Here is a 13,090-nt window from a genome sequence, read left to right on the forward strand (position 1 = left end):
CTAATGACGACTTTCTTAGCCTGTCATAAAGATCAACAATGTTTTAATTATTTCCAGCAATCAATTGGATTGAGTCACAAATTCTGATTGGCTTTATTTTCTACATTGATCATACGAAGAGCCCAAGTAGGGAGCTTGCCTCATCTTTGAATAACGGTGATGAAACATGTACTAGTGAGATGGTCCAGTAATAAGACCACCAAAGTGTTCCTGAAAACCCAGGGGGAGAGGTGGTACGTGTGGCTCAACCACCTTCTCACCATTCTTTACTAGACAACAGCAGATGAAAGTCTAAGATTCACAAACTGGTCTAATAATGGAAATTCCTTCTCATCTACTGAAGTGTCTGACCTCAGTAGATGGGATAAAGAAGGGATTAAGGCAAGAAACAGATTTTTTTCTTCCCCAACAGACAAGCAAATACAGAATTTTGTAGCTATCCATGTATAAAATGAAATTCATAAAAACCCATGGAAAAGTGTGGTGTTGGCTTGCAGTGGCGGGGATCTTTCTTCCTGGAGTGGTAGCTAAAATCTCAGTACATTTCTGTATCATGATCAAATGAACTGCGTAGGATTAATGACTGGCTATATACATAGCATTTGAGAGTGAACGCAAGATGCTCTTCAGATGATCATAAATGCACATTCTGACTTCATAAATCAAACTTCTCATAAATCCATACAGAGTCGTCTATAACAACAGATAAAAATGAATCTCCCTGAAGATGGCTTTAGTGCTGAAATGCTTTAGTTTTTCCATTCAGCAATGTGGGCTCTGAGCTTTGCAACCAGTTATATTTAGAAGCGCAAATATGGACGTAGATCTTTATTTTCACAACAGGTAGGAGTTAAAATAACTATGGACTGTATGGCATTGTAATCAACATTAGCCACACTTTGAGAGAACAAAATAAAAGAAAAAAAGCCTTTCCAGATTGCAAAAATAACTTTGGAAGGTGGGGAATGAAACCTAACTAACAGCACTAACAATGCACTTTGGACTCACTTGGGGGGAAGAAAAAAACATAAAAGTTTTTTTTTTTAACTTAGCACTTTGTCTTCTCTCCCATTCAACTACTTAAAACAAAAAGAATCAGACAAATTTGCAAGTAGGGTTTTTGGAGCACTCTGGAAATTCACTTGTAAACTAAATGTTCATGTCTGACTGACAACCTCAGCTAGGTTTATTTTACATTTGCCTGGATTTCAGTGTATTTCATTGCTATTTAAGTGTTGACTTTCCAGAAACTTTAAACAATTGAGGCCTTTAAAACATGTCCTGACATGTCAAGAAAAATACTTGACATTATTTTATTCAAAGAAACAACTACTTTATTCAAAGAAAAAACCTGTAGGAGTTATGAGTAATACATATTTTCAACATTTTTACATCACAAATTCTTCTGTTTCTTCCTTTTTGAGATTGCTGATCTTTTATTAACATTGCTGTTTAGCTTTCATTGCTATAGGGAAATACTCATTAAGGTGAAATCATCCTTGTGAGGGAGTCTTTATAACCCTTGGAGATTAGACAGTATACGCCTAATGAAAGCAAATCTCGTACGTTTGTGGTATATGGAGTTTAAATAAGTGGAAATTGAAATAGCATCTCTACACTCTTACTCCTTAATGGCCCAGAAGTGTTGCCTTGTCATTACTAGAAATCCAGCATTCGCTAGCGAGCTCTGCAAGAGAACATACATTCAGATTTACAGCAACACTTTTTAAGCTGATCAGAGGAGCGTTGTAAAAGACAGTTAACTTAAAAAGTCAGGGGGTCTTTACCTTGTGGCAAAAGAAGGAGGTAGTACACTGAGCTCCAGCCCTCGGTTACAGTTCTTTTATGGTTTAAGTAAGTCTTTACCTTCCATGCTTCAAATTCTGTCAAAGCAAGCTAAAACATCTTGCTCCTGCAGCTTCTGGTATGTCTTGATTATTTTATTCTTATAATCTTGACGTAGGCACTGCTCTCTGCAACCCTGCTTGTGTGGTGGCTAGCACTTTCAGGCTCTGCTTTCATGTCACTGAACTGCAAATAATGAATGACAACATGCAAAGATGACTGGAGATGCTCTGAATCTGTGGCAGATTCATAATTTTAACTGGAAAAATATGAAAATACTAACCACTCGTGTGATTTTTTACTGTTGGTGGTTTGTGCTTGTGATAAGTATTGACAGGTCCTGGCCATCAGTGTTTTATTGACATGCCTACGAAGGCCACTTCTGTTCATGACAAGGGTACTGTGGTCCAGGGGTAGCCCACAGCCGTGGCACTCAGCTGGCTGCAGCAGGGGACTGCTCATCCGTTTCCACTGTCACTGAGCCCTGACTCCTTCTGAAGACTAAGTGCCTGGATCAGCAGTCATTTTTACACTTTAAGTGTAATAATACACTAACATTTTAGGCTGGTAATAAGGCAATAGGGTTTATTAGTCTCCTTCGCTTCATTACGAATTCTTAACCAAATTAAGTGTTACTGTGTAAATAACTGTCTTGTGCTATTGCACGTAGTCTAGAGCATGCACCATTTATTTCTACGGTGTGCTGGCAATGCTTTGTAAACAGAACAGGAGTCATTTAAAGCAATTGTGCAGTTGCTATTATGAAAAAGAATATCTGTCAAGATTTTTCACAGAAGATTACCAAGTACATTTCAGTACATTTTCTTCAGAAACCCTTATCGAAGTAAACAAAAATGTGCTACTTTTAATTTGTCACAAAAATTGTATGAAATATGATACAGTGAAAGAACTGTCTTTTACAGAGACTAGCACAATGGAAAAATAATAACAAATATCAATTACATGGTTGCATTATAGTGTGTATTTGACACCTGCTGACTAATTTCTCTTGCTTTTTTTTTTCTAACCAAGCTCAACAAAATAGTAGCAAAATTATTATTCTTTCATTATTACTTTCACAAAGACACTAGTAATGTACCCAAACGAGGATACAAAAGCCGCTGGTAGTACAGGGACTGATTTCCAGCTGATCAGAGCTGAGGATGGATTTGGCAGAAACATGATCTTCATTGTTTTCAACAATATATGAGTTATTGAAATATATATACATAGTGTGTGTGTATATATATATGATATATATGATAATATAGACACAGATATTTTACATTTTTATATATATACACCCTGTGTTTATAATTATGTATGGATGTATATGTTTAGACATAAAACATATTTTTAGTATCCAGGACAATGAATATAAATAAAATAATGTGCCTCTAGGCCTTTATGTAGTTGCTCTGAGTATATAAGCATTTAATTGATAACTACCCATGCTTAAGGTATACAATTTGGTTTGAAAAATCCTACTGGGGTTAAAATGAAGTATTTAGCTATTTGCACTGCAAATCCATTTTCCTGTTCTGATTACATTAATATATTTCCCTCTGAGTAAAAACAGTCTTCCTCAAATGAAATTTTGTATTCTTTGTCTGCATATTGTCACCTAGAGACTTTAAGATTGTTTAGATTTATTTTGACTGGACGCATCTGTTATGAAAACCCCACTATGCACGTGTAGCTTTATTAGATTTTTCTACACAGTGTATCTGTATTAAAATCACCATCTGTGCTATTGATTGTACAAAATATGGAAATACAACAGATAGATAGGATATGAGTAAAAATCCAGAAAGGAAATGAACCTTACCCCAGAACTACAATTAAAGAATATCAATGTCCTGATCTGCATGCACAAACTGAAGAAATCCCAACTTAAATCTAACTCCCAGTCTGTTGAAATCAGAGCACAGTAGAATGAATTAAAGTCTATATTTCAAATATTAAACCAAATGTACCCATTTAATTTTAGTCAAGATTTTAATACTTTTCAATGATATTCTTACTGGCAGCCATTTTTTTTCCACAGATTTCTCTAGTGAAAATCAAGGATATGGTCATCACTGATACAATTTTTATATATTTTTTAATGATAAAGAGCTTTCTTCGTAAGTGAAACTTCTAAAATAATGTTTTTATTCTAGGATTACTTCAGAAAAGAATCTAACGTGATAGCCATTTTCTAATACAAAGGATTTATACATATGGTTTCTTTTTTGTCTTTTTTGTAACCATGGATTCTACATGATTAAGGGTGTCCAAACTACACTCTCCATGTGCAATGTCAAGCAAGCTGGATCATTTGTTATGGACTGAACCAAGTAAAACAAGCCCTCTACAACTCCTCTTGGAATAATTCCACCTATACATTGATAGTCCCTATTAATATTAATGAAGATTATTTAATATTTCCTAGTGCTGATATTTTCCAATCAAGATCCCAAAGAAGTATGAGTATCTAATTTTGTCCCATCAAACCCAAGATATTTTTTTACATTTTTGGGTCCCAAGTAAAATTATTTCTGTATTTATTTCTATTGCAGACATATGATGGGAACTTGTTTGCACTAAAATAAAAAAACCCCCTGATTTTAAAAATCTCCTGATATGACTACTTAGGTAAGCATTTACCAAGATACATCTATCATTTGTATATCCCCAGCACAGTCTCTGCTTCTATTTTTCTCACAAATATTTTATCACTAAGCTGTTTTATCAGCGTTAGCAGAGCAGTAGCAAAATGGCAATAATTTTCTTTGTAGTCTATCAGTAACAAATGTGCAATTGATTTGTCACACTTGTGGACCTTGCTCTGCCTCTTGACAATGGAGAGCCATTACAGACCTTTGAGTGGCAAATTATTCTTGATTCACGTTATTGCTGACACTGCTTACAGACATTAGTTTTTACTGTCTTGCTAGTTAACTACCTTATGAATCTGCAGAATGCTCTTGGAGCTGCATGTGCACTGTTCAGTTGAGGTGATCTTATATGAAAAGACAAATGATACATTTTTTGGTTCATATGTTAATGGGAATATTGATTAATAAACATGAACCTATTGAAGATTAAAGTTTATTCTATTTATTGGCTCATGTCATTAATTTAAATCTTTTACTCAAATGCAGCATGTAAGGACTATTCATACATTAAAAAATCTATTATGGAGAGTAATAGGCATAAAACATAATACTGTGATCTTGTTATACTATTTAAAATCTGATTTGAGAGTTAGTGGATGTAGATGTTCCTAACAAATCATGTAATATTTAACAAATATACACAAAATTGCATAATCATTCCAAAGAAGCACATTAAACAGATGATAAAACAATATCTTGTTCCAGCAGATTAAGAACAAAGGATAACGGGTATGTGTTTTGCACTTTCATCAAGATGGATGCACAAGAAGATTGTTAACGATAAAGAATCAACAAGACTGATTCTTGCAGTGAAATTATCTTGATCCACATGAAAACTCATTTGACAAATGTCAAATGACCCTGAAGCTGATACAGACAGAAAGATAATCAACTACGTTCTTAAACCTGAATTTATACCTCCAATGCAGGATAAAATGGCATACATTTCAAAGTTTACGAATCCCAAAATAACAGATCAAAGCGAAGTGATGTATTCTTTCTGATGTCTCTTGAAAGGCACTGTGTGCATACTGTGAGCAAATTAAACATTAGACATTACAATTTTCACTGATAACCTTTGTACAAGTAATAGTGAGCTCTACAATGCAAATCAGCTAAGCATGACTTTAAATATATGCTATGTTCTTTACTTTAGCAAGTTGGTGTGTTTAAAGTAAGGCATTTGCTAACATAACCTTATGAAACCAGAGCTGGTGAGAGTTGTATTCCATTGATTCATAAGGTCCCTAAACAGGTTGCCAAATATATGACGTTAAATCCAATCTGAAATTATCCCAGTGTCTAATCTCATGCTGACTACAAACAATCCCTAAACTAACCATATACAAATAACCTTCCAGTTTCATTAATCTCCTGGAGTTTTCAGGTGTGTAGGCAAACTGTTGTGAAATATGCCCAGCCACACATCTGGCTCCTGCCATCCCTGTGTTCTCTCATTTTGTATTATTTGGCTGGCATCCCATCTTCTCTTTCTCCCTTTTTTCTACTTTGGGTGAGGAATATCTGGTAAATACAAAATCCACAAAACCTGTGCTAGAAACTTAGACCCTTGCTATTCTGTAATTCTCTGGAATAAAGTAGAGAAGATATCAGCAGATCCATTTATCACTTTCTGAGACATGTTCTTCAGCTTCACGGCTCTGTGTCATATATTGATATATTTGTTTGTTGTTGTGTAGAAATGTCAGGCATGCTCCATGTTCCCTATTTACTAATGAATATAAAACATTGTACAGACCCCCCAAAATAACTCCAGTAACTCAACCTCATGAGATACAGGAAAGAGAATCTTTCCATACATGCTGATTAATTGCAGAACAGTTGTGTTACATAGTGAGCCCTGAATACTATGTCCTACAGTTATTTAGACTCAGGATCTCATGGAGGCTGCGTGCCTGCAGCCCCAGCCTCTCTTCCATTAAAAAACCAGGCATGGAGCTGGGGTGAGGGCATGTACTCAGTATTTAACTCCCAAGCATGGAGTTATGATGAGGTGAGCACGCTAGGATTCATGCAGCGTACCAGGATTTCTGTGGTGTACCAGGACAACAACTGTGTGGCAGACTGAGCACCTGAGTAGATGCCATTACAGCCATCAGCTGTCAAAAATCAATTTATGCAACTTAGCCAAGTTCAGCTATCAATACTTACAAGGTGATCATCGCACCCGTGAATTCTATCAGATTGCATCCTACATTTTCTACTGTATGAACAGTAAACCAGTCACCCCAGTTAAAATAACCTTGATGCTTTTAGGAGCAAGAATATTCAAAAAGGACCAGATTAGCCTGAGTCTTGCAAGTATTATTCGCAGAGCTCCTATGATACTAAAAACAGTAAGCGATGTCTGCCACATGTATTGTACAGGTCACTGTGCTACCTTGGCTTTACAGTAACGCCCTCCGTTCCACAGCTGTATGAGCAATGGACACTACAAGGCAAATTTATACTATAAAAGCTCTGGAGCAGGAACCAGGTTTTAATATTTTTTTTTACAACAAAATGGAGTCCTGGTCCTTTACTGGAGCTGTGTTGGGAGTGTAGTAATGCAATAATAATCATAGTAAAAATATGCAATAAAAGCATTCCAATATTAATGTGAAGATGGAATATATTACTACTAAATATTTATATTTCAATAAATATTTATATTTCTGCAGCACTCTAAGTTGTAATTAACATTAGGCCACATTTTTTAATGCAAATAGAAATACAGTTTCACCCCAAAGGCAAAAGTCTGAAAACTTAGGCCACAGGTATTGTAAAAATGAGAATATAATATTTAAACAAAAGAACAGAATGAATATTTGTCACAGATTTCCTAGTTACTTTTCTTTAATTATTTGGACCAAAGAGTTGGAAAAAAGAAAAGATGTGAAAGACTAAAAATTTGTCATCACTTGCTTAACAATAATCAGTAATGAAGGTGACAAGAATGATGTTTAAGGGGTCATACAAAAAAGTGTTATTCGAAACTTTTCTAATGCGAAGCAACAGGTAAGAAAACACTGCAAGGCCTAGAGGGGAAACTGTCTGGAGTGCAGAAGAATTCATGTGATAAGGATGGAAATGGGTGACATCTCTGAAAACTTTTAGGTCAGTGTGAGATTGTAAAAGCAAAGCTAAGTCTCCACTTTCAGAAAAAGTGAATAAGGAGAAACTCAGCAGATCCAGCAGATGAAAATGTAGTCAGAGCAACAAGGTAGGAAGAGGATCTCCAGAAATTCTTGCAGGAAATGATCACATTAAATTGTTATACAGTAATGAATTTAGTACATGCCTATATTTCCCGGAAAGTGCACAGTATCCAGACTACAGAACAAAAGGAAGATTACATTTTTACGATAGAGTAGCAGTACCTGACTTGTTTTAGGAATGAGCATCCTAGAAATGTTTTTTAAAACACACACAAAAAGAAAAAATAATATACTGGATTAGGTTTATGCTCATTTTGATGAAGACGCTAATTTTATGGAGAGTTTGTGCTGCAAGGTTTAGAGGAAACTGGGAATTTTTAATCTCCAGTCATCATTTATTCAGAGGTAAAAGCAAATCATTAAACCACCCGTGTTTCATTAAGTCAAATGTTTCTGTCAGACAAAAAAATGAAGTAGATTTGAAGAGATTTGCAAAACATATTTCAAACATCTAGCTGTCTGCTCTTTTAATGTATATTTAAACAACTGCTCCATAGCTGCACAAGCAGGTTTGGGGGAAGAGTAAAGAAAGAGCAATTAGCAAATCACAGTTTTACATAGCTTTTTTACCTTTTGCCATGTTCCTTTAAGCATTATCTTACAAAGCTTAGATTTTTCTTTTCTTCAGAAAGTGCAATTAACAGTTTAAGAGTAATGTATGTGTGCTTATTGATACATAGGGATGTGCCATAGCAGAAAATTGAGAGGTGCAATAGATCTCAGGCTGCCTTGTGAATAATCAGAGTAAAACTAAGCTCTACTCTTCAATGATAAATCTGTGACACTGGGATTCACTCTAGTCACAACTCTTTATATAAAAAATCCCATTAAAAATTTCACAAGTAAGTAAAACAAAGGAGAAGCATTAGCCACGATGCAAGGTTCTAAGAAAAACATCAAAATTGCAATGGAGATTCTTAGTAGCCTGAATCTATCATTTCAGTGGAAGAATCTGACTCCTTCCTTAACAGCAGGAACATCCTGAAGCACCCTAATCCATCCATGTTTGGGATTTTAGACTATTTGGAAAATAAAAACAGAAAGTAACAATTGTCTTTGCGATATGATACCGAAAACAGAATAATATATACAAGTTACCAAGCACTCGATATCAAAGATTTTATTAGAAGAACTATTAAACACTCCAGATAAGTGAAGGAATAAAAAGCCTCTCCCTTCAGCTACATTTTTCCTCAAGAAGCTCTCCACGAACACATGAGCACACATCCTTTCTGTTAATCCCAGTCTTTCTTACAAATTGGTTTCTTCTGAAGAATACATAGGAGACATCCAAGCTAGAAGAAAAGTCAATGCAAAATTTGAACATGCTATCAGTATTTTAGGATTTGTTACAGGTGGCTACATGCTAAATGGAGGGGTAAGAGAACGCAGCATTTCAGGATCTCTTTTGAAAATGCCCTAAGAGATTTGGGCAGCAACACAGTTCTGCTCTGCAAAATCATTTCAGTGAAGACCAAAGTTGCTGAGCCTATTTAACATATATCACTGAGTTGCCAACAGTACACTGTGGCCAACACATAAATAGGCCTAAGTGACAAAGGAAAGTTATAAAAGGGGAAATTAAACCTACAAGCATTTTTTATCACGATTTTTGTGAGCAATACTAAAATATGTGCAAAATCATTACCTGCTGTCACTGCAGAAAATACATGTTCTTTTTGTATTCAAAACTGTATGGAAAATTTTTCTCTGTGATAGCTGTTTATGGAATTTCTACTGAGAAACCACTTTTGCAAGTGGAATAGTGATGTCAATAGAAATGATGTTCTTAAGTGACTACCTGAGAAACTCATTGAATTTTAGACCTGTTCTGCCCTGAATTTAGTAAAAATGCTTTTGATGGCAATGCAAAGATAAGCTCTGCTGCCCTTAACATTCACAAAGAATTTTAGTGGGTTTTTTCCTCTGAGAACTTAGATTAGAATTAGTTGAGGACATAAAATGAAATAGCTATAGCAACTTAACTGATTATTTCCCATGCTTATTTCTTTTTGACTTTGTAAAAAAATAAGGCAATGAAGGATGTAGTGCTGCTGCAGTAATTTTCAACCTCTTCAGCTGCCATGCCACATATCCTCATTCAAATGTGTAGAAACAGAAATTAATGCTGTGGAACATGGAGTATGAGAAACATCCACAAAAACCCTCATCGTTTTGCTTCATTACTGCATTTAAAACTTAAGGGCAAGAGTAACTTTCTGCTGAGTTAACATATAAACTAGATGGCTAAGGTTAAAGGCAGAATGAAAAACAACTACCTATAGCATATAAAGATTGCATTTCAAACCAAGATATTTTTAATTACATGCATCTTTGCAGAAAAGATATAATTTGGCACAATTACATAGACATTTAAAATTAAAGTTCAGACCACAAAGAAGGTCTCTCCAGAATTAGACCTGTGTAAAGTTATAGCTTAAAAAAGAAAAAAAAAATAATATGTAGGAGAGAGTTTACAAAGCAATAACTTTCAGTTACACCATTCTGAGAAAATGCGGTAAAATGAGGTACTATAGATGAAGACTGTTTCAGATTTTTCACAACAACTTATACTTAAAGTCACCAGAAATAAGTATAAGCCATCTAGCCTGGCCTTCTTCAGAAAATAAGTCACTGAATTTCACCCAGTTTCATCCAGAGATTTGATATCCATCACTTCTGAATTTCAGATTGATGAAATTCTGTGTATATTATATGTTCAAGAAATGCACATGCTATTTTTCTCCGCAAACCATTCCTTTAACAACATTTCTACTCCAAAAATCACTTTGGATTGTATTACATACAAAGGCTAAGGCGACCAAGGAACTCCTGCAACAAAAAGTGCCTTAAGCTAATAGGACCTGAAACAGCTGGGCATAAAAATATATTTTCACATGTAACCATGGGTAAAAAGAACACACCATAGTTAGCTGAGGTTTTACTTTAAAATACATATATATCAAATATTACAGAATATTTCATTAGCAGTAATGATACTACAATCATGCCTGCAGCATCCCTCATGGTCAGAGTCAAAATTGTCCTCAACTGTTAAAAGTGTCTGCATTTTTTACTGGTTTCTTGACTTGCCCTGCATAGCAAAAGTTAGGCAGTTAAGATGGTATTTGAAAGTTCTTTGGTGAATAAGTGGCTACATTTTCCGGTATTTCTGGTACAGAATATAAAGAATCAAAAATTGCAAATCATCCTTTCTCTTCAGTGATGTAAATCATTTATGAATGCTTTCATGGGTGCTATAAAAAATAGCATTAGGGCACCCTAATGAATAAGCTAACCCACTATCAGGAAGAAATCCATTGCCCAAATAAGAGAATGCATGCAGTTATATGAAGCAGAGATCTATGGTCCAAATCACCTGCAATCTCTCTGATAGCTCCAGAAGTTAAATTTATCCTCAAAGGTTGAGTAAAATTCTGTAGAGGCAAGTGGAAATTGTAACAATGAGGTTTTAAAAGGAAGCCTGAGTGTTTTAAATATAATCTATGTGTCAATTGACAGAAGCAATATAATGTTTGGCATTTGCAAACAGCATTGGCATTTTCAACAAATGCTGAATAAAAGTGTATGGTAGTACAGTGATAAATAAACTCAAACCAGTAATTTCTTTAATTTCATATTGTACACAGCCCCAGTGTTTTCTGGGTTCCTAAAGTATATCTTTGAGATAATAAATGTAATTAAAGCTGTATTCTCTATGCCACATTTTCAAATAATGAGGAAAGATGGAGAAGCCAACTTATTAACCAGAAACAAAAAAGAGTTTTGGAAAGCCACTTATCATATGATTCTTATTAACACAGGAAGATTTTACAATTGCTGGATAAATGTTTAAGAAGGGCAGGAGAAAATTCATGTGCAAAGTATGTGCAGCCATTTAAAAAATTACTTTTTCCCAGTATAGTATTAACTATGTATGAAGCTTAATTTTACATACAAGCCTTGGGAAAAACCTCTGAAGGTCATTTTTGGGGAAACTATTTGTTGAGAGTTCTGGGAAACAGTGAAATCTGTTAATGGAAATCACAACAGTTGTCATTTAACACTGCACATTGCAGCAGAAATGGATTTAAAAGCATCACTATGGGCCATGGTACCACCTGTCTATAATCTATGCATTCCTGCCCTGTGGAAGCCACTAGAGCTTGAGTTCCTGGTGATATATGGATAAGATAAATGAAATATCTTAGTGTGTTGTTTGCACATGCTGTAGTTCAGCATACTTTTAAGAAAGACTCACACTCATAACGCTAGTAAGAGGATCTCAAAAGCTGTGGAACAAAAGTTGTTATCTTGTCAGTAATTTCAATATTAAAGTTAATTTCCATGAAGACCATAAATGGCAAAACTAGGAAGGAAAATTCAGAACCCACTTCCCATGCAAATGAGACTCATTCTTCTCCAATTAGTGTGTAAAAAGGAAGCTGGTTAGCAGAACCCTGCTGGAATTATAAAATGTTCATATAGTTGCTGAAAAACATCACATTTGCCTTCAAAATGTTCATAGACAGACACTATTGTACCACTGAGCTTTGGTATTGCATCTACCACTTGCAGCTTGTCTAATTGCTAGCTGCAAATTATAACCTTCAGCAACAAAACTATTTGGAAAGACCATGAGTTACGTGGAACCAGATGAAAAACAGCATCATTTTAAAAGCACCTGAGGGGTAAGCAAATGTAGCTATGTTTTACAGTAATTTTAACTAAAAACGGGAGGTAAATTTTTCAGAAAATTGTTAACAATATGTACTATTCATTTTAGCTACAACAGACACAATGAATAGGACAACATCCACCAATTGTGAACAAATAATGGCTTCTAGTGTAAGCATAAAAGAAAAAAGTGTGATAATTTTGGGTACATTGTGTGATAACTGGTGATAAAAAGCACATATTATAAGGATGACTATGGAATTTAATTACTGTAGACAGTTATCTTGCCCCAGTCTGCATGAAAACTCTCTAACAGCAATTCAGATTGCTGCTATGTTTAAAGGTCCCTTATACTGCCACTAATCCGTTGCAGAAAAATAAAATATATAGTAAAATAACTTTTTCCCCCAGTAAAATGTATATTTAAAGAATTTTCAGTCTACTTTTTAAGTATAATATAAGCCCATTTTGTATCTTCCCCACATCTAGAAGCCCACTGCCTGAGTCAGAGAGCTTCTGCTGTTTGTAAGGAGTAAGACACCTAAATTTATCTGTCTATGCATTAGGTGTCTACATACGAACTTGTGAGAGTCAGTTGCCTAACATAGGCATTTGGTGTCATTGTAGTGACAAGGGGTATTCCCCACCTCTAGCTCCAGACAGACACAGCTCTCCTGTCAATTTTGTGTT

At 35.1% G+C, this 13,090-nt stretch overlaps 1 protein-coding gene across 6 annotated transcripts in view; it reads right to left on the reverse strand.

Annotated features, from left to right (window-relative positions):
- PPFIA2 (PTPRF interacting protein alpha 2) overlaps positions 1-13,090 on the reverse strand; it is a 357,296-nt gene that overhangs the window by 96,648 nt on the left and 247,558 nt on the right. The window contains exon 1 of one of the 6 annotated variants that reach the window (XM_072864445.1): positions 1,788-1,866. The exons of the other annotated variants lie outside the window; for them this stretch is intronic. The gene's annotated coding sequence lies outside the window, so the exon portion shown is untranslated. Of the gene's footprint in view, positions 1-1,787; positions 1,867-13,090 lie in introns of those variants that run through there. 6 annotated transcript variants of the gene reach the window in all.

This window comes from Ciconia boyciana, chromosome 1 (genome assembly GCF_034638445.1).
Source record: "Ciconia boyciana chromosome 1, ASM3463844v1, whole genome shotgun sequence".
Classification (NCBI taxonomy): domain Eukaryota; kingdom Metazoa; phylum Chordata; class Aves; order Ciconiiformes; family Ciconiidae; genus Ciconia; species Ciconia boyciana.